The sequence below is a fragment of the Alexandromys fortis genome, unplaced genomic scaffold (assembly GCF_014885135.2).
Source record: "Alexandromys fortis isolate MF-2015 unplaced genomic scaffold, M_Fortis_MF-2015_v1.1 scaffold_37, whole genome shotgun sequence".
Taxonomy (NCBI): Eukaryota; Metazoa; Chordata; class Mammalia; order Rodentia; family Cricetidae; genus Alexandromys; species Alexandromys fortis.
This window is the reverse complement of record NW_026067914.1, coordinates 8,232,874-8,252,568: the sequence shown is the minus strand read 5'-3', so window position 1 is coordinate 8,252,568 and position 19,695 is coordinate 8,232,874.

Below are 19,695 nucleotides of genomic sequence, written 5' to 3'. Positions count from 1 at the left end.
TATATAGTTTCTAAGCTACCCGGCTTATAGCTGTTTGTTGTAGCAGCACAAAGGGACTAAGGCAATGATATAAGTGACTTGACACATGAAACCAACAATCAAATTCTTTAACATGACAGCTTGCTTCATCAAAGCCTGGAAGCCAAGAAGTCAAATGAGAATCTGTGGGTAAATTAGGAGTGACAATCTTCATGGAAGACTAATCATGGAAATAGTGCCACATTCCCCTGGTTAGAAACACATTCACTCCAGGGCAGTGTGTTCCACACAGACAGAAATACAAAAAAAGAACAAATAAAAGGCCATCTTCAAAATCCTGCCTATCACTAATCCAACTTAAAAATTCTAGTTTATACAATTTGTGCAAATCAATTTACTTCATTCAAAATTAATCTTCATTTAATTTTTAAAAAATGCTGGTGCTACAAAATATCAACAATTTTTAAAACATTTAAACGTTTCCTGATTATTATTTTAAAATATTTAAAAATTAGATCTTATGATCATTTAGTAATTCTTGATCTTTAAATATAATCTACTATAGTTAGAATGTTTAGGAAGCAGAACCAGGGTAATAATCATGGATTCAGACATAAAAATGGAAAAGCCATGTGCTCCAGGGGTTCCTCAAGTTTTCTTAACTGTGACAAACATACATAGCATATAGCATTGCACTTGGTATTTTAGCCATTCATGAGCACACAGCTCAGTGATATTAGATGAATTCATAGTATTGCCCACCACTATTATCTTTATCAATAACTTTTCATCTTTCTCAATTTAAACAAACTGTACATGTTAAATTGTAACTTCCCTTGTCCCTCCTCCTAATTCTAGTAGCATCTATTTCACTTTCCATGAACTTGACTATGTAGGTTCTTCATATAAATTGGAACATATGATTTTTCTCCCACGTAAGGCTTACTTCACAAGGGTGTAAATCCATTCATACCTAGCACTTATCAAAATTTAAATTTTTTTGTGGGTTGAATAATATTCCATTGTGTCTATACAACATATTTTGCTTACTTATTTATTATCTGTCTGAATTGTTTCCATCTTTTGATTACTATGACTAATGCTACTTTAAAATAAGATGATAAACACTTGAGTTCCTACTTAAAATTGATTGGATACACACACAAGAGTGAAATTCCTGAGTAATAGAATAGTTTTGTGTTTAATTTTCTAGCAAACTATTAAAATCATTTCCAAATGTTCTCCAAGCTGGGAATTTCAAGAATTAAACAGAACACATCCAAGACATAAACAAATACAAATTAGAATCACCATGAGGATATTCTTCATTTCAAGCAAAGAAGCCATAAACTTAAAAACATACCAAAAAAACTTTTATTTTAGAACATATTTAAAAATGTTGCCACAAAATTGTGAGCTAAATATAATCTTACAATAAAGGAGACTGCTCTGAGTTTTCACTTTATAGCTATCATATATTTTTAATTCTTAAATAACTTTCTTTTTTTAGATTTTTTTCTTTGCTTTAGGTCATTTGCAAGAGATAGTCAGTTAGGCCATGGGTGACATTTCTAAATTGCTGATGAAACTACATAAAACTCATGTTTTAATTTAGGAAGCAAGGACAAGATGAGATGAATAGACTTGTCATAGACCACCAATCTGCTTAGACGAGGAACTTGTTGCAAGCTCAGACTTAACTCCATTTTCTCCCCTCACTAAATAGGCAGGGGCATAGAGAGAAACTAAGAGGTGAACAGATTCCTATGAATTGAAAATTAGCATCTAGAAATCTGATTAAAATCTCTAAACTTGGCACTTTCCTTCAAAACTTGGCCAAAATATGAAATTTCTCTCCAGTCTCTCTTGCTGTTCTGCATGCTGAAACAGTTCCACGGCTCCCTGGGGCTCTGATTTCCCTGTGAGCCAGTGTGCAGTGAGGCCTCCTCTTCTCTCACAGTCCCCTGCACTCGTGTGGCTGTACCTGATCATACCATGGAGGCCTCTCCGAAGACTGTCAGTCCTTTTATACCTCTTTATTTGTTCTAATCTTTCCTGGACTGGGAACTCTTCCTCTGAGAATAAAAGCGCTCAAAGTGAAAAGTAAGTCCCATAATTCCACCTAGGCTGTGTTATTGTCCAAGTTAAAAATGACACGCAGTGAACAGTCTTTCTCAGCTCTTAGATTTTACATGTTTTTTTATCTTCATTCATAAAAAAATGTGTTAACAGCTATGAAATGATAGTTGAAATCCACCAGTGCCCAATCCAAGCTGCCTCTGAATTTTATATAATTTAGATTTTTTTTAAGTGTTTTGATCTTCGGATCATATTTTCCCCACCCCCTAACTCTTCCCAGATCCTCCTCAACTTCCTATCCAACCAACTTCATGTATTCTCTCATTCTCTCTCTCTCTCTCTCTCTCTCTCTCTCTCTCTCTCTCTCTCTCTCTGTCTCTCTCTGTGTGTGTGTATGTGTGTGTGTCACACACATACACACACACACACTAAACCAAAAGAATAAAGCAAAAATTGTATAAAAAAAACCACAAAGTTCATTTTGTATTTTGTATTGGCCAACTACTCCTGAAGTTTGGTTGGTATACATTGTAACAATTCTTTGGAAAAGAAACTGATTTTTCCCTTTGCCATGAAGTATCAGTTGCAAAAGACTCCTTGGTTAGGACTGGGTCTTTCAAACAATATTTCAAGAAAATGTTCTAAACCCCTTGAATAAAGACCTATGACAGAGCAGTCAGTGGATCTGGAGATGATTGCTTGAAACCAGCCACAAAACCCTGGAGTGCACATCTGTAATTTCAAGATTCAACTCAGGAGATTGAAGATCTCTGGTCTGAGGTCACCCTTGGCTACACAGAGAGGCCCCACACAATCACAGACATTCATCACATATACACATATGTACACACACCATCAATCAGTCAACCAAACTTGTAATGAAAGTGATTCAAAAAGGGTGAACACAAAAATCTGAATTAAATGACCAATGTAATTTATCATTAAATTGCTTCACTTGGCTGGAAATCCAATAAAATGTCCCCTGCAATTCCTAGTGTACACGTAAATGGATTAAATTGGTTAATGAATTTATCTGATTTGCCACCTTTGCAAAGTGCCCCATTGAGTGATTGATAGCTGAGCAGAGCAGAAATCCTGAGGGGAAAATAGTCGCTTTCATAGGCTGAAGGAAGCAAGACCTTTGATTAACTGTTTAAAGTCATTTACACAAAATGGGTATATCATGCAGTGTGCATTACTGGGTTGTAGACATATATCGAAGCACAGCCCATGGAGGGGGAAAAGTGCCCCTCTGCAGAAAGACTCTGCTTTTGTTAACTGAAGAGAGTGGAGAGCCAGCTTAGGAGACAATTCTCTGAATGTCACACATCTCTGCACATTGATGGTCTGTACAGAGACACTGGTCGCTTTTGTTCCGGGTTGTTTCTCCCAAGATAACTGTACAGACAGCAGTCTTGGAAGATAGAATCTCTGTATCCAGAACAGAGGGCAAGTTTGTTTCCTGGTCAGGATGATAAAAATAGCATCTTTCCTGGGACAAAAGTTAACCAGCTTTGCTTGCCTCACTCTGCAAGACTGTGGTTTGCAATGCAACCGGGGCTCTTTAGCTGTCACACAAACTCACTGTGTTCAGAGACTCTGCTGGGATCCCCATCATCCACTCTGTGGGATCCCTGGCCATAGGAAGGGGTGGAAATATGAAGCCAGTGCTGCCTTCTGTTCTGTGCACTAAGTAATAAAGCCCTCTGTCTCCAACTTAGCCTGATATCTTCAGCCAGCATATATAAAACCAAAGTAACCTGGAAAGTAAATAAGACCTCCACCTCGCCACCAGTTTTGAGATTCTTGCACTTGCAAGTTTTTCTATGTCAATGAGGTCTAATCTGTTGGTCCCCTGTGTCATTTCTGGCTCCTTTCTCTGTAGTTCCAATAAGAGTTCTTCTTCTCCCTCCACTGTAACATTAACCCATTTCTTTACAATATAAAGGAGAAACTGCAAAGAATTTCTTTCTAGATGAACTGGCTTTTGCCTGAGCACAGGAGTGTCCTATGGCAGTACATCTGTAACCAGAGAAAATCCCTGGCATTATTCTTTCCTGCATAAAATGAAATGGCAGGTAATTCTGATTCTTTGTGTGGTGGTATTTATGGTCTTCTGCCATAGAGCTGATGGGACTCCACACCACTTATAGAGAAATGCTTTGTCTGTAGACAGTAGGAGTGTTAAATGGAAGAGCCCTGACAAGCTCTTTACATTGGCAGCAGAAGCAGGGTGGCTTTTTACAGTGTAAACGGCATTAGGTAGCTAAGAACTGCAATGGAGCATTTTAGGCCTAAAATAGTTCCATGTGGGAGCTCCAATATCATGGCAGCTTTGATTCACAGAGATCCAATCCTTGAAAAACATTTCCCCCTCAATCTCCACACTATCACTGGGAAAAGCAAAAGAACAAATTTTCACTATTTTCAAGCTATAGAAACTGATTGGCAAAACAGGAAAGTAATACACCTGCTGTTATATTAATCACTGGCCAGGCAGAAAGGTCTTTCAATAGCCTCCTCTTTCCAGTAGCTTGAAAGCTACTAATTTTCACGCTGTAGAAAATAAGGACGATGTGTTCGTGAGGATGTGTGTGTATGTATGTGTGCATGAGTGTGTATACGTGTGTAGTGAGTGTCTATTGTGTGTGTGTGTCTGTGTGGTGAGTGTGTATACGTGTGTATGTATGTGGGGGTGCATGTGTAGACAGGTGTATGTGTGTATGATTGAGTGTAATTATATTTTAGTGTGTGTGAGTATGTGTGGGTATGACTGTGTGTAAAAATATTTGTGTAAGTGTGTGTGTATGTGTGTGTGTGTGTACAGCATTTGAGATTCTTTAAACCAAAAAGCAGACTTTAACCTGAAAGGTAGAAGTTCATTAGTAAATGAAAACAAACATTTTTTGTTAGTGTTCTATAGGGCAAATTTTTTTTCAGGAAGTCATAAATCCATAAATTGAGTCCGAAGTTAATTGTTACCTCTCCAGGAATCGTTTAATTAACAGAGCAATTCAATAATCAATAGCAAGTATTTGTAAAGTGTCTGCAATGAAACCTGTGCTAGCAGATGCTGAAGACTTGTGCTAAATGAGGACTTAGTGGTAACAACCTGGGGTGACTGACATACAAAGTGGCGACATCCCTTCAGAAGTGATCTGGGCATATGATGGACAGGACACCTCCAGTAGCTGAAACTCAGCCTTCAAAAGTTTAATCCTGGAAATCCAAAAACATGAAAATGGTGGTTTCAACAAATGAAGAGATCTGACTCCTGTATATATTTTTCCTGCTTGTGGAGTTTGGGATGTGCTGAATTCATGTCTCAAAAGTGATTATTTAACATAGTTTCCATGACAGGAATAAGAAGATTCACAATGATGTGGGGTTGTTTTGTAGATGATATTATATAAAAAATTGACAAACAAAATACAGTACACTTTTGATATATAAATGTGAGAAAAATGAATTTTACCAGTACTTAGCATATTTTAACAACATATAATACACATTAAATCTGTCAATCAGGAAATATTCCAAAACATCTAAATTTATTATTAAATATATACACTAGAATTTGAAATACATTCAATTGTTTCTACAGGTTAATTATGAATAAAAATATCTCTACAATTACTTTCTCCCATTCTCCATTGCTTAACTATGGAATAAAACCACATGTCTTAGTACACTTGTAGGTATTTTTTTAGCAAAATATATATGACTGGCTAATTAATAAATAATGGAAAATTTTTTTGCATACCCCTAGGATCTCTGAAGCCAGAGATTAAAGTTCTAGCAAGCCAGGGTCTGGCAAAGTTACCTTTATAGTCTTCACATAGAAGAAGATAGAAGGGAATAGAAATTACTGACATATACAGTTCCTTCTGGCTCTTTTATAACAGATCCATCATAAATTACTGAATGTACCCCCCTCCCCCCCCCGAATGGCTGCATTTAGTGTGTCAGCAATGAGAAGTGAGTTTCTAAACAAAGTTTGGAGGTGGTGCATTCAAATGCGGAGGGTCATCAGCCAGTGTTCCGACTGCATGCAACCTTCATCTCAGGGGAAAGTCTTCCCCATATTACCTATACGGAAGTTGACTTTCACTTCTGTTTTCTAGACCAATCTCCTTCGTGTGCCATTGCAATCCCAGCTCTGGCATTTAAAGACATGTTGTCCCATCCTACCATGGCATACTACCAGGAACATGCCACAGTCAGGGCTCTACATGTGAAAAATCTCACTATCAAGCTCATTTCCATAATTCTTTCTGTTTCTGTGAAGTGCACATCAGAAGGACTCACTTCACAGTCTTTACATAAACAAGAGAGATGCTAGGGGAATATGAGGTCAGTGACTCCCACCAATGCGGTTGACATGAGTTAGATTATGTTTTCAAAAAGAAAAATCTTTATTAAAACCACTGCAAACAGTATCAGCCCTTTGACTTGGAGGCTGTAGGTGGTAATTTGTACTAGATGAAGTCATGGGAGCCAAGCTCCTGTAGTGGGGTTCTGAGCAGAGAGAGCAGTGCTCACTTTGCCACCACCTGCCTCCCTCTAGGACAGGAAGACACAATAAGGAATTTTGGAAGAGAGGATGCCCCCCAACAGGAAACCAAATATGGTGACACCTTGACATCTAAAGCTAAAAAGACTAATTTCTAATTGATTTAAACAGTTGATCTATGTTATTCTGTTATAGCAGCCTGAGCTGTCTTGTGCAATGCAATACTATGATCCCAGAAACGATACTCATCTGAGAACCATTTCAGGGACAGAAGAAAATACACAAACAGTAAATGATATTAGGAAAGAAAGAGGGATCCCAGGGAATCAGAGCAAAATCCCTGGAAAGTCTTGCTCTAAGAGATAAAGAATAGTAGCAGCAGGAACTGAATAAGGAGCAAACAGCATGAGTGATTGCCCTGAAAACAGCATTAACAGTTTGCCCTTCAACACAGGACAAAGAAAACATGTTGGTTCCATCATTGAAGGCATGACTCAGTCATCTATATAATCTATTTTCTTCTCCGAAGTCAGTTTGTACCGCTTGTACCTTCCATTACTCTGTTCTGGTCTTAAAGGCTAATTTATGTGAATTTATCAGCAGGCTTCTCTGCTCCTTCCTGTCCATCTGAATTTTGCCATTTGGAAAGGATGGGATGGGCAACACTAGGGCAGGAAACATGTAAGTTGGAGGATTTACACCTTCTTCTTTCTGTCCTGAGAGTCTAAGTTGGGTGTCTGCATCAAAAAGGACATCATTAATCCAAGCTAGCTCTCCCCGTGGAGCACTCTTCACTTGAGTTTAGGACTGCACTTGGCAAGAGTCTTCTTTCTCTCTTTAGATTCTTTCAACTTCTTGTTATTTTCTTTAAAATTTGCTAACACCTTTGTAAATCATCTCCCACTCTAAAATATATATGGGTGTCTGATATAATAAATAAAGATCATCTGTGGTTGACCTTATCAACTACCAAAATCTAAGTTGCATGGACCAGACTTATTTGTAACCCATCACCACAGACATACAGTACCTTCATAATAATCCCATAATTGCCAAAACAAAAACAAAACCTTTTTTTAATTTTCATGAGATAAATATTATGTATGTTAATATGACTTGTAGATAGATTTGTGCCTATTCTGAAGTGAATTTCTAATGAAAATATATTTCTGAAAATCCCTTGGCAGTGATGGCTATGATCAAAGCATAATAACCTCTAAATTTCCTGGAATTATTTTTTCCATTCACAAAATACTCTGTTTCATTTAGGCTGCTACGTCTCGTGATAGTTACATACCTTTATCTCCCTGACAGCATTAAAATTCATTGTATGGTAAAGCACTTACTGGATTGAGTCAGAATTCAAGGTCAAAAATATTTTTGAAGCATAGCATTAAGCAAATTTATATATTTTTATTACTTCAAGGCTTCCCAGCATCTACAGTGAACTGTGATCTCTCGTGCTGTAAATCTCCAACAGATTCTACTTTGCCATCCAATGCTTTCCAGATACATTTAACAACAGAACTTTTGATTGTTTTCATAAAATACCTATTAACATCTCTCTCGCCAGAGTGGGGATTTGGCAGAAGTCTGAGAAATAGCACATGAGTGAGTAATGACTCTCAGAATACACATCCCAGCCACCCCCTGGGTTCCTAGCAATTTGAGGGCAGAGGCTGTATCTCTGCCATCACTTTACACCCTGCCGTTCCTCCTATCTACAGCAAGTTCCCTTGTGATTCTTTATCACATCCTTCACTTACTCATTCTTAGCACTCATCACCATCCACAATATTATTTGTGTTTATTTATCCTATTCTGTATCCCCTGCTGGGCTTATGTAAGCACCAAGCAGGCAGAGACCTTGTCTATTTTGTACATTGCTGTTTCCCCAGCGCCACAGGGGTGCCTGGCATTCAGTAAATATTTGAAAGAAGGTGCACTCGTGGAATAGAGGTGGTCAATATTTCATCAGCTTGATGTACCTCAGCACATGTGTATATACATGTAGACTGACTCGTGCAAGCCACCCGTCTCTTCGCTAAATTGAAATGCTCTCCTTCATTTGTAGAAATACACAGAGGGTACTAACATATTGATCATGCTTTTCCTTCTGGCTTTGAATATATTTGAATGCAAAAGTATTTTCATTATGTATTGCATCTACTATAATATATGGGATATCTTTAGAGAAAGAAGGTACAAAACATTAGCATGCTATGTCCTCTGTAAACCAGATCATTATATAGGTCATAATACAGTGTTCATGCATGCGTCACTCATACTGATAATAAGATCAATGAAAAACATTCTAGATGAATGGAGAGGAAAGCTGGAAGCAGAGGTGAAGTGTTTATTAATATTAGATTTTCTTTTTAACAAATCTCTACTAAGCAGTTTATGTAAAGATAGTCATACTAGCCATTGATTAGAGGTTGTTTTAGACATGAAGAATGTTACTATACTCATATCTATCATACACATTTCTAGAAGTAGGTACTGATTCAATTGAACAATCCCATAGGTGTCGTATTAGTTGACAACCATCTGATAAGCACATACTTGTCACAACTGATTGTTTGCAATGCTACTAAGCAAATTATTCTAAAGAAAACTTTGATTCAGTATACTCAAAACAGGGAAAAAATTTGTCAATGGATTTCTTATTCAAAGAGGATTACCAACTAATGCTATTCTGGGTTTTATCCTTAAAATTACTAGGATACGTTATATATAATAACCTCATAAATTACCCTTTGTTCCAAAGGGCTTAAATACTTAAAGTCAAAAGAAAAAAGTAACAGTACCAGTACTTGGTTTTTTTTTTTTTTTTTTTTATCTTTCTTCAGTTTTCTATTTCTCAATTCATGGATATATGAAGATACAGGATTTTTGCAAGATTTATGTTTACATATTGTTTGTCTGTGTAAGTGGATTGTACTTGTGTGCAGGTTCCCATGGATGCCAGAAAAAAAATAGTTTGATCTTTTGGAGCTGGAAGTACAAGCAATTGTGATGCATATGATGTGAAAGCTAGGAATGAAATCAGGTTATCCGAAAGATTACAAAAGCAGTCCTAACCATTGAGCCCTCTCTCTAGCCCTATTAAAGTATTGTAACACTTAATCTTATAAAATAACTGAAAAATATTATACTTGGAAGGGGTTTCCCCAGAGAATAACAAATATGATATTAGAATATATCTTTTATATTTTTATTTAGTGATAGGCAATCAAATTAAAGGTGTTGTACATTCAAGGCAAATAGAATGTCCTGAGTTTTAGCCCTAGTACTATGAGAAAAAGATCACCCCTTCATGGACACTGTGAAAGCCATGCCTTCCTTGATCAATATTCTATTACTGTGAAGAGATGCCATGACCATGGCAACTGTTTTAAAACAAAACATTGCAGTGTCAGAGGGTGAGTCTGTTATCCCATGGCAGAGAGCATGGCAGTGGCATGTAGGCAGACACAATTGCTAAAAAAGAGGCTGAGAGTTTTATATCCAGACCTACAGACAGTAAGAAGAGAGGTACAGAGGGACACTGGTATGGCTTGAACGTTGGACATCTCAAAGCCTGCCCCCTAGTGACACACTTCCTCCAGTAAGGCCACACTCTGCTAATCTTTCTTAAATAGTACCACTACCTGATAGCGAAGCATCAAATATATGAGCCTGTTGGGCCATTCTTATTCAAACCACCACATTTCACTCCCTCATACTGTAAGCTTGTAGCTATATCTTAATGCAAAAATGCATTCAGTCCAACTTCAAAAGGCCTCATTGTCTATCATAATCTCAACATTATTTAAAAGTCCTAAATTCAAAGTCTTTTCTGTGACTCAAGGCAATCTCTCTCTTAACTGTAACCTTCTGTANTATATGTCTCTTACTAATATTCTTCTACTCTGAAACTTCTTCAGCTAGTCCCCCACATTCCACATTGCCCTCAAAACATCATCTTCATATTCTTAATAAAATGACCCATTAAGTCCTGCTTAAAGCATCCAACTGGTTTTCCAGTTCAGAGTCACAAAGTCTTCCACATTCCTTCAAGAAAAATCATGAACAGGCCCATCACAGCAATTCCCCACTCCTGGTAACAACTTCTGTCTTGGTCAGTGTTCTTTCATTACTGAGAAGAAACAATGACCATGGCAATCCATAAAAGAAAGCATTTAATTGGGGCTTGCATACAGTTTCAGAGGATTAGTCTATTATCATCATGACTGAGCCTATGGCAGCACGGTGGCAGACAGGGTACTGAGGAAGTAACTAAGAGCTTTACATCTGGATCTGAAAGCAGAAGGAAGAAAGTGACAGTGGACCCAGCCTAGGGCTTTTCATAACTCAAAGCCTACCCCAAGGGCACATTTCCTCCAGTAAGTCCACACCTACTCCTACAAGGCCTCACCTCCCAATCCCTTTCAAGTAGTACTACTCCCTAATGACTAAGCATTCAAATACATGGGCCCATGGGAGCCCTTCTTCCTAATTCCATCAACTCCCACGTGTAAGCTAGAAAACTATAAAAGATCTGAGAACTGGGAGAAACATTGTTGGAAATTCTACAATATGACAGCCAAGTAACCAGGAATTCAAAGAGCTAATGGTAGATAAACATGAATACCTAGTATAAAGAGAATGAATTCCCCCTTTCTCAGCCTTGGACTCCCGTTGAACCCTCAGCAAATTAGGAAACGGTCACTGACATTACTGAGAGGTCAGTTGCTGATTTGAAAGGTATTTTCTTGCAGAAGCAACTTTAGAGATGCACCCAAAAATACTGCTTGCTTGGTGTCTAGTCTTCCCTTACCCCTGCAAAGATGACATATAAGGCCTACATTACATTACATACTTGGTCATCCTAAAACATTCTTTCTATCCAAATAGTATAGGGAAAATGATCAACTTGCATATGTTTGACATTCCATACAAGATATGAAATCGTAAGAGGTCAAAAACTATGCCTGTTGACCATGTTAATATCTTTCCAAATACCTTTATGATTGAATCATAGCTCTAAGATCTCAGTGATATAGACAACAACAGACAGATTATAAGCAGTGGGAAACTGTTGCAGTAATGCCATACCCACAGCAAAGGGGCACCAATTGCCCTTCAAAGGGACATCAACTTGGAATATTGACTGGGCTTTCTTCCCTGATCTCATCAAATTCAGGACAATTTTTTAAGCTCCTATGTGCAGCATGTTCATTTGAAACTAAGGTGGAACAGTGCTGGCCAAGATTCTTGGCCCGTCTTTGCTACAATCAATGTTACTACAGAGGAGTATGATCAGAAGGGTGTTTCTGGGGAAGGAAGTTCATTGTGCTACTCAAAGAGAAATACAAGGTTATCTTCCTTCAGGCTTCTATTTCTTGGGTTTAGTCACACAAAAGCTAGACATGTTTAATCTGTTTCCTCTGACCTCCATGACTGTGATTTAGACTACATGCATGTTTTTCCTCTCTAATTAATGCTGAGCCAATACTCCAAAAGTCATGCCCCTACCACTGAAGTTATACGTTTCTTACAAACAAAAACAAGATCATCAATAAGCTTGTATAATTACAAAGAACCGGGTAAAATTTTGGTTCCAGGCGGTTTTCAAAGACAATGTCACTAAGGATAAGAGTGTACAATGTAAAATAGGTTAAAGGTAAGTAAATCCTTGGGATAAAATATTTGTGTTGTGAAGAAACTATTTTCATACCCTAATCAATAGCACAGGAACCCAATTGAATTTTGCCTAAGCTAATGTAGATTTTATGAATTCTGTGAGACATCCTGCTTGACAGATACTATCATGTAACCTCATTCATTCAAATGCCAATCGAATGAGACTGTGATTCATATGTATAGTTACCTCCTAAATTACCTGAACAGGATTGTATATTCTTAATAAACTTTGACATTTTAAATAGGCTTATTAATGACTTTAAGGCATTTCAGAGCAAATTAAAAGTTTTATATCCTGCTTCCTTTTTATATCACTGAAACAAATGTCAATTGTTTTACAAGGAGAAGAAAAAAAAAGTAGGCCAAGTAGCAGTAGGCATCCTAGTACTTAGATAAGGATTCCAGATGCCCTGGGTTTTGACAGACTGTACTTATTGTGTAGGATTTGCTTATTCGTGACCTCAGATGTTCTCTAGAGACACTTACAGGCAAAGGTTTGAAGGTCTCAAGTGGAAATTTTACCCAAAAGCAATGTCAAAAGATCTGTGTGAAGCTTTGTAAATGGTCATGCTAACATTTCAGCTTATAAAGGAATTAGTGATTCACAAACCACTAACTTCAGTTAACAATTTCTTTAAAATAGTATAATACCAAAAGTCTCACTGAAGCCAGTAAGGTGTGGTAAGATCTGTATAGAAAAGCCAATCATAGATCAATCTCTTGCAGTAAGAAATTATGGCTAATTTTACCCTTTACTAATATGAACCTAAAAGTAGATATAACATTGACTATCTACATCTGTAATGTTAAAGTCCCTGCAGCAGGACACAATTCTTTGTCATATGCCAAATGCATGCCTTGAAAATTTGCAGATACCAAGAGCCTATGTAAATACATACAAATCCCTTCATTCCACGGTAACAGCTGGTGCCTATGTAGCATTTGGATAAGAAAGAAGTGGATTTCAGTATCTTCCATAACCTGTTTTGTCAAGTAAAGGAGTACTCCAGCATTAAGTATGGCTTTGTGGTTTCACTGCAAACATCCAATAAACTATAGGCAAGAAGGTCATTAGGCGCACAGGAGAAGCACAGAGGACACAATGTGTTCATAACCATTGAAACTTGGTTGCTGACTCTATATCACCATCCATCATATAGGTTTGTATTATTATCACTCATTGTGTAATGATAACAGCCTCATTTTTATAATGATTCATGAAGAGTCTATATAGTCCTCATTCAAACAAAGTCCAGTACCCTGATTTACCAATATCACATTACATTCAGAATAGCCTATGATAACCACAGGATGCATGATCAGGGCTTTACACAGCAGTGCTACATGTAAAGCAATCATCCACTAGGACACATGGCTTGAACCATGCATCCCTCAGGAAGCATGGAGAGCCATTCGCATGACTCTCTAGCTAAATAATTGAGGGAGTGTTGAGACCTTGAGCCGATGATTCTCATTCAAAATCCCTACCCCACCCGCTCTGGGCATTATGAATTCTGCTCCTATTTAACTTTGGGGAAAGCACTTATACTCAGAGAGACCCAATTTCTAAATTCTGAAATAACCTAGTGTGATTAGGTGATCTTTGAGTACCTTGCAGCTGTAGAGTTTTAGATTTCTTGATGGAAATGGTTCTACATAACAGATGGACCCAGCAAGATTTTTATCGGAAGCAACTTATGAAATATGGCCTGTCCATTCACAGCTGAGGACAAGAGAAAAGCAGGGTAGTTTACCAGGGTAATGAGGTCAGTGAGAAAAGGAACTCATTTTGTGATACAATTTTCTTTTATGGTATAATTCTCTCCTTAATACCAAGCCCATATTTTGATGTCCATCGTCTGCTTCCAATAAGTAGCCAGATCCTATTTTAAAAGTAGGGAAAAGTACAGAGGGATTAGGAGAGAATCATAGAGGATGTATGCAGAAAGCAGAGGTGGGCCAAGGAACATATTTACTGTACTCAGAAATATACAAAAATATATAAGCACAGAGCATGAGTAAAGGCTACTTATCAACCTTTCATGCTTAAATAGAATTTTTGAGCTGAATGATGTTTAGATTAATAGATGTTATGGGGAAGTGCTTAGAATTTTAATTAAGATGGGCCTAGGACTGAGAACAAGCCATTTATAAGTTGTAATTGAATAGCACCTCTACTCCTTGTCTAGAAATAAGAGTAACAATTCTCATTTGAAATTTAATGCAATATACGAGAAGACAGTGACACTCAGAGGCATTTGCCAATCAGGATACCCTCTGCCTTTCACGTAGGACACTATAAGTCGCAGAAATCAATTCATCTCCCCAGGATCCCATATCTAATTGCTGATAGAGCTAACCCACTAAGTTCCTTTTAAGTTTCTCCTACTTCTCTGTCTCACTTTGTCTTTTATTTCTCCCCTTGATTGAAGATCCCACGCCGCTTACAATAGACCCATAATATCAAGGGTACCAGTTTCAATCCTGCACTGATGCAGATTTTCTATTCGATGATTTATTCAGAAAATCTATTCAGTGCTACTCCTGTGTGGTTTAAACCCAATGACAACCCAGTAATGGAAAGAATGAATAAGTTGGAGTTACTTATCCATCCTGGGACAGACAAAGCAGGCAGTCTTCCACAGTAAAATATCAGGAAAACTCCTGATATTTTCCCTTACAACGCAGCCATGTTATAAATTGTATCATTTGTGGAAACATCTGTATTAATTACTTTCTCTTAATGGGATTAAAACAATAACTGGCAGAAAGCATTTATTTAACTTGCAGCTCCAGGCAGAGAGTCCACAAGAGTGGGAGAGGCATGGAAGAGTGCAGCCAGAGGGGAAAGCTGAACAATCACATCTCCATCTACACAAAACAACAGAGAGTGTAAATTGGAATTCACAGTCCTATGAGAGGCAATGATGTGAGATGCCCCTCTGTATTCTGTGAACATGTTTTATTATCATTGTTGAGTAAAGAAGCTGCTTTGGCCTAATGCAGGATAGAACATAGCCAGGCAGGCAATCCAAGCAAAAATAAAGGGAAAAGGAAGGCAGAGTCTGGGAGATGTCAGCAGTTGCTGGAGAAGCAAGATGTGAGGTATGAGCCTCATGGTAAAATATAGAATAATAGAAAGGTATTAGTTTAAGGTGTAAGACCTAGTTTAAAAACAAGCCTGAGCTAATGGGCCAAACACTTTGTAATTAATGTAGGTTTCTATGTGGGTATTCAGGACTGGGAGGCCAGGAAATGAAAGTGCAGCCTCTGGATACAGAGCAAGACTATAAACAACCTGCCTCTGTGATTTATTTCTAGCAAGGCTCTACTTCCAAAAAGTCCCACAACCACCAACCAGGGACCAAATATTGAAATACCTGAGCCTACGGGGGACATTTCTCATTCAAACCACCACAAGGTTCATGGTACATTTGGTGCATTTTTCTAGAATGAAACTTACACAATTTAAATTTCTCTGAAAGTTTATGAGTTAATCTATATCATTATTAAATTTATTCTGAGCGAAATTAGAAGTCTGTTTTATTGTTTAAACCTTATCTGTTGTCCTGCATTTTTAAATGAGTTATAGAAGCTTTATCCCAATTGAGGAGTCGTTACAAAAAATATTAATCAGAATCTGCCAATTACTACTCTCAACTCAGGAAACTTTCTTTTTTCTTTGTTTCCAGTAATTACATAAAAGACACCTCCATTCCTGGCTATATGTTTGTAATATGCAGATGTTTAAAGTTCTGAGGTTGGATAGTAAATCTATTTAAAAGAAAGCATGTTAAATGAATTCACCTGTTGACTACATTCAAGATTCATAGTAGAGAATAAGAATGGGTCTAGATGACTAAAGATGCAGCCAAATCTATCTTGCAGCAAACCCAGCAGCAATCGAATCAATTCTACTCCATTTTTCAATTTCATCCCTTTCCTTCTCCCGAGAAACAGACATTGAAACAACCAAAGTTCTCTCTCACAAACCTGTCGACATCTTTCCATGCATAAGACCCTGTCAACTAGTGTTCCCATTTTCTTGCTAAGAGTCCAAAACTAGAAGAATGAAACTACCTAGAATCACAGAGATAGTAAGTGACAGAGTTAAGTTTTAACAAAATGGCCATTGCTTCTTCTCCCCATGTGACTGTCTTGCACCCCAGCCATTTCTCAGCCTCATTGCTCTGCTTTAGAGCCTGACATACATAGTCAAGCCTTTCTTTGCAAACTCAAGCATTACCCACTCTCTGTAGCCCAGCACAGGATCTTAAACTGAAATGAAGTTTGTTTTATATCAGCAGTTTTTCTATGTACAATCAATATAGACTTTGTCATCACTTTTTGCTGCTTTTTAATGTATATTATTCTGTATTAATCATCTTATATATATTTTCTCCTCTGGAAGAGTCAACTCTTATGGTTCAGAGATTATCAATTTGGAGTGTCTCTAATGACTTTGTCCAGTCATCTTCTTGAATATTCCTTCATTCCTGGACCATGAGGAAGGATATTGATACAACGTTCACATTAATTTTGATCATGAGGGGAACGTGTGTCCTAGATGATTTGAATGACTGAACACCTCCTTCATATTAACTTCTTCAAAGATTTTTATGTTCCCTCAACTTATTGAAGTAAATGTATCCTCAAAGCTCTTTTATATAACTCTAATATTTTAGTAGCAAATCCTATTTTTAATGATGATCTCAATGTTGAATGATTTTAGTTTAACCAGAAAGAAATCATATGGTAATCCATTAGGGGAAGGTCATTTATTTCAATTTTACAATTCTAGGGAGGGGGTTAGTGTTTAGAGATTTTGGTTCTTTGTTTTATTGATTGGATGGCTAGTTTTGTAAAGCAAGTGACAACATCTCAATGTCCTTTCATCATGACCTCCAGGAAACAATGACCTTACACTGAAATTCTTTGACCATTGAACCTACTATTAAGTACAATAGGGGATAAGTATGAGCTCATGAGAAATATTTGCCTTCTTATCAATCTAAATTACTTGGAGCTAGTCGTCCAACCCCAATAATCAGATATTAAATATCAGAAAATATAAGAAATCAAATGCTCAGAGATGCATTGATATATCACTACATCAAATTTGCTTTTCAGAATTTATATTAAATGGCCCAATTACTATCTTTATTTGCATAGAATTACATTTGCATAGAACTCACTTCCTGTTCAAAGTACTAATGAACAGTTACCGTGTGATATAATTGCATGCTTTATCTTCAGTAATCTGAGCATCTATTGTGTTCCTGACATTAAAATCTAAATTTTAGTTTTACACATGTCATCAAAAACTAAAGACTCAAAAAATAAATAAAAAAACTAAAGACTCTTTTAAACCTCAATATAAGACTCTTGAAAAAGTGTAACTTGATTGCACTACAATGCATTTTCCATTGCGATTGCCTATGACAACACCTATTATAAAGAATTGATAGTATTCATTTTGGTTGTCCTGGTAATGCACAGTTGTCGCCTAGAAAAGGAGGCTGGGAACCTTCAACACATTTTCGCCTTTATTCTTGTCCACTTATATATTTGTCTGATGTTGTTCTATGTCTAATTGACGTGAGTACACTGCCTGTGGGAGAATCAAGTCATACACTCCGGAGAGTCTTTGTAAATAACTCTACCAACAAAAAAACTGTGGTAGGATATGACATGACAATGGAAAAGGCGGAATGACTACATTAATTATGCTCCAATTATGGTATTCTATTATATAGCTCTAGCCTAGAGTATGAGAGATTCATCTAAAAATATAAATTTAAATAAATAATCAGCAAAATGACTATTTGAGATCATTTCAATTGCATATGTTCCATTATAGGATTGGATTTACAGAAACTGCTAAGGTTGTCAACATTTGTGTGGAAAACAGGGGTAGATATTTAGGAAATGTCCACTTGAAGTTTTTGTTGACATAAATGTGAGTCATTTCTTTAACATGGTTATGCAAAACCCAGGCTACAAACAAAGGAGAAGAAAACAGATACAGAACATAGACCTAAAAGTGAAGCAGGCTGCAAAAATCTGTCCTTCCCTTCTTCCAGGATATCCGTAAAGGTGCATGCCTACGTGAGATAGTTTCATTTTAGAAAGAGCCCAGACACCATTTCTTTGTGCAACAAGCACCACCTGAGGGTCACGATGTGTCCGTTGCTGTGCTAGGCACTGAGAATAGCTTCTGAATGCTATTTCAGGTAAGGCACTTTTTTAATGCATAACCCTCGAGTTCCTTCATTCACCAATTCAGACTGTCTATGGTTTTAATACATCACACTCTAACCAAAAAATTAAAACTTGTCTGACAACTAACTTATGGTTTGCTACTTCTGTCAGGGATACAATGTCACCTCCAAATTACTCACTTGGGTTTTTCCTTCTTACAATCTTTTTCCCCCAATGCCTAACCGAATCAATGACATAAAACAGATAGTAAAAGATGTATTCTCTTTGAACTTTGAGATAGTCCAACAACAATGTTAGAATAGCCAAAGTCCTGGGTGTTTTTGCTTCTGTCCTGACAGCCCAAGAGATTTATATGTTAAGTTAATAAAACATCTCAAGAAAATCGGGGCAACAATTTTTATAGGGGCAAGGGTTGAGTTTCACAGTCTTACTGAGGTTGACCATCGTTGATAAAGTCTTTAAGTTGTCGTCAATTTGAAATCACACCTAATGCCATTGTAGATGTGTCCTCCTCAAGCACAGGCTGGATTTATAGATTTGTTTTCATCTTTGATCAGGACATTGTTTTATATCATACTGCTGAGATGGCAGGACAGTAATGGTTTTCTCTCTTGTGTGCTTAATAGAAATTGCTTTTTACTGCTTTTAGATTCTTTCTATAACTCCATTTTCTTCAGGTTTAAGTCCATGTGACTGTCTCTACTGTGAAAAATGACCTGTAATCCCTTGCAAATATTTGTGTGGAAGCATTTCCACATGACTGATTCTGGATCTTATCAATAAGACCAATAGCATATTGAGGCAGAGTACCTTGGCCAAGGGTTTGAAGTATCACAGAATAAAAATTGTTCTTTTCATACGAGCAGCATCCTCGTCTCAGCAAAAGTATATGAACTTAATAAATCCAAACTATTGCTCAACTTATTTCACTGGATTTCAGTAAAAGTGGATCAAGTAGCAGGCAGTGAAGTCCTGCCACACATTCAGGAATCACTGCTAGGCATATAACCATCAGAGTGCTATCACAATGTCTTTCTGTTATACCGTTTTATGAGCCTCAGCAATACTTCATGAAAACATCAAGAACCATATAGCAAGACTCATAGCACTCATAAATAGTGCTAGTTCCCAGGGTAATTAAACTCTACTTGTAGACTGATTTCCTTGGTACCTTGCTTCATATTCAATGTCTTAATGAAAACATCTCTGGCATA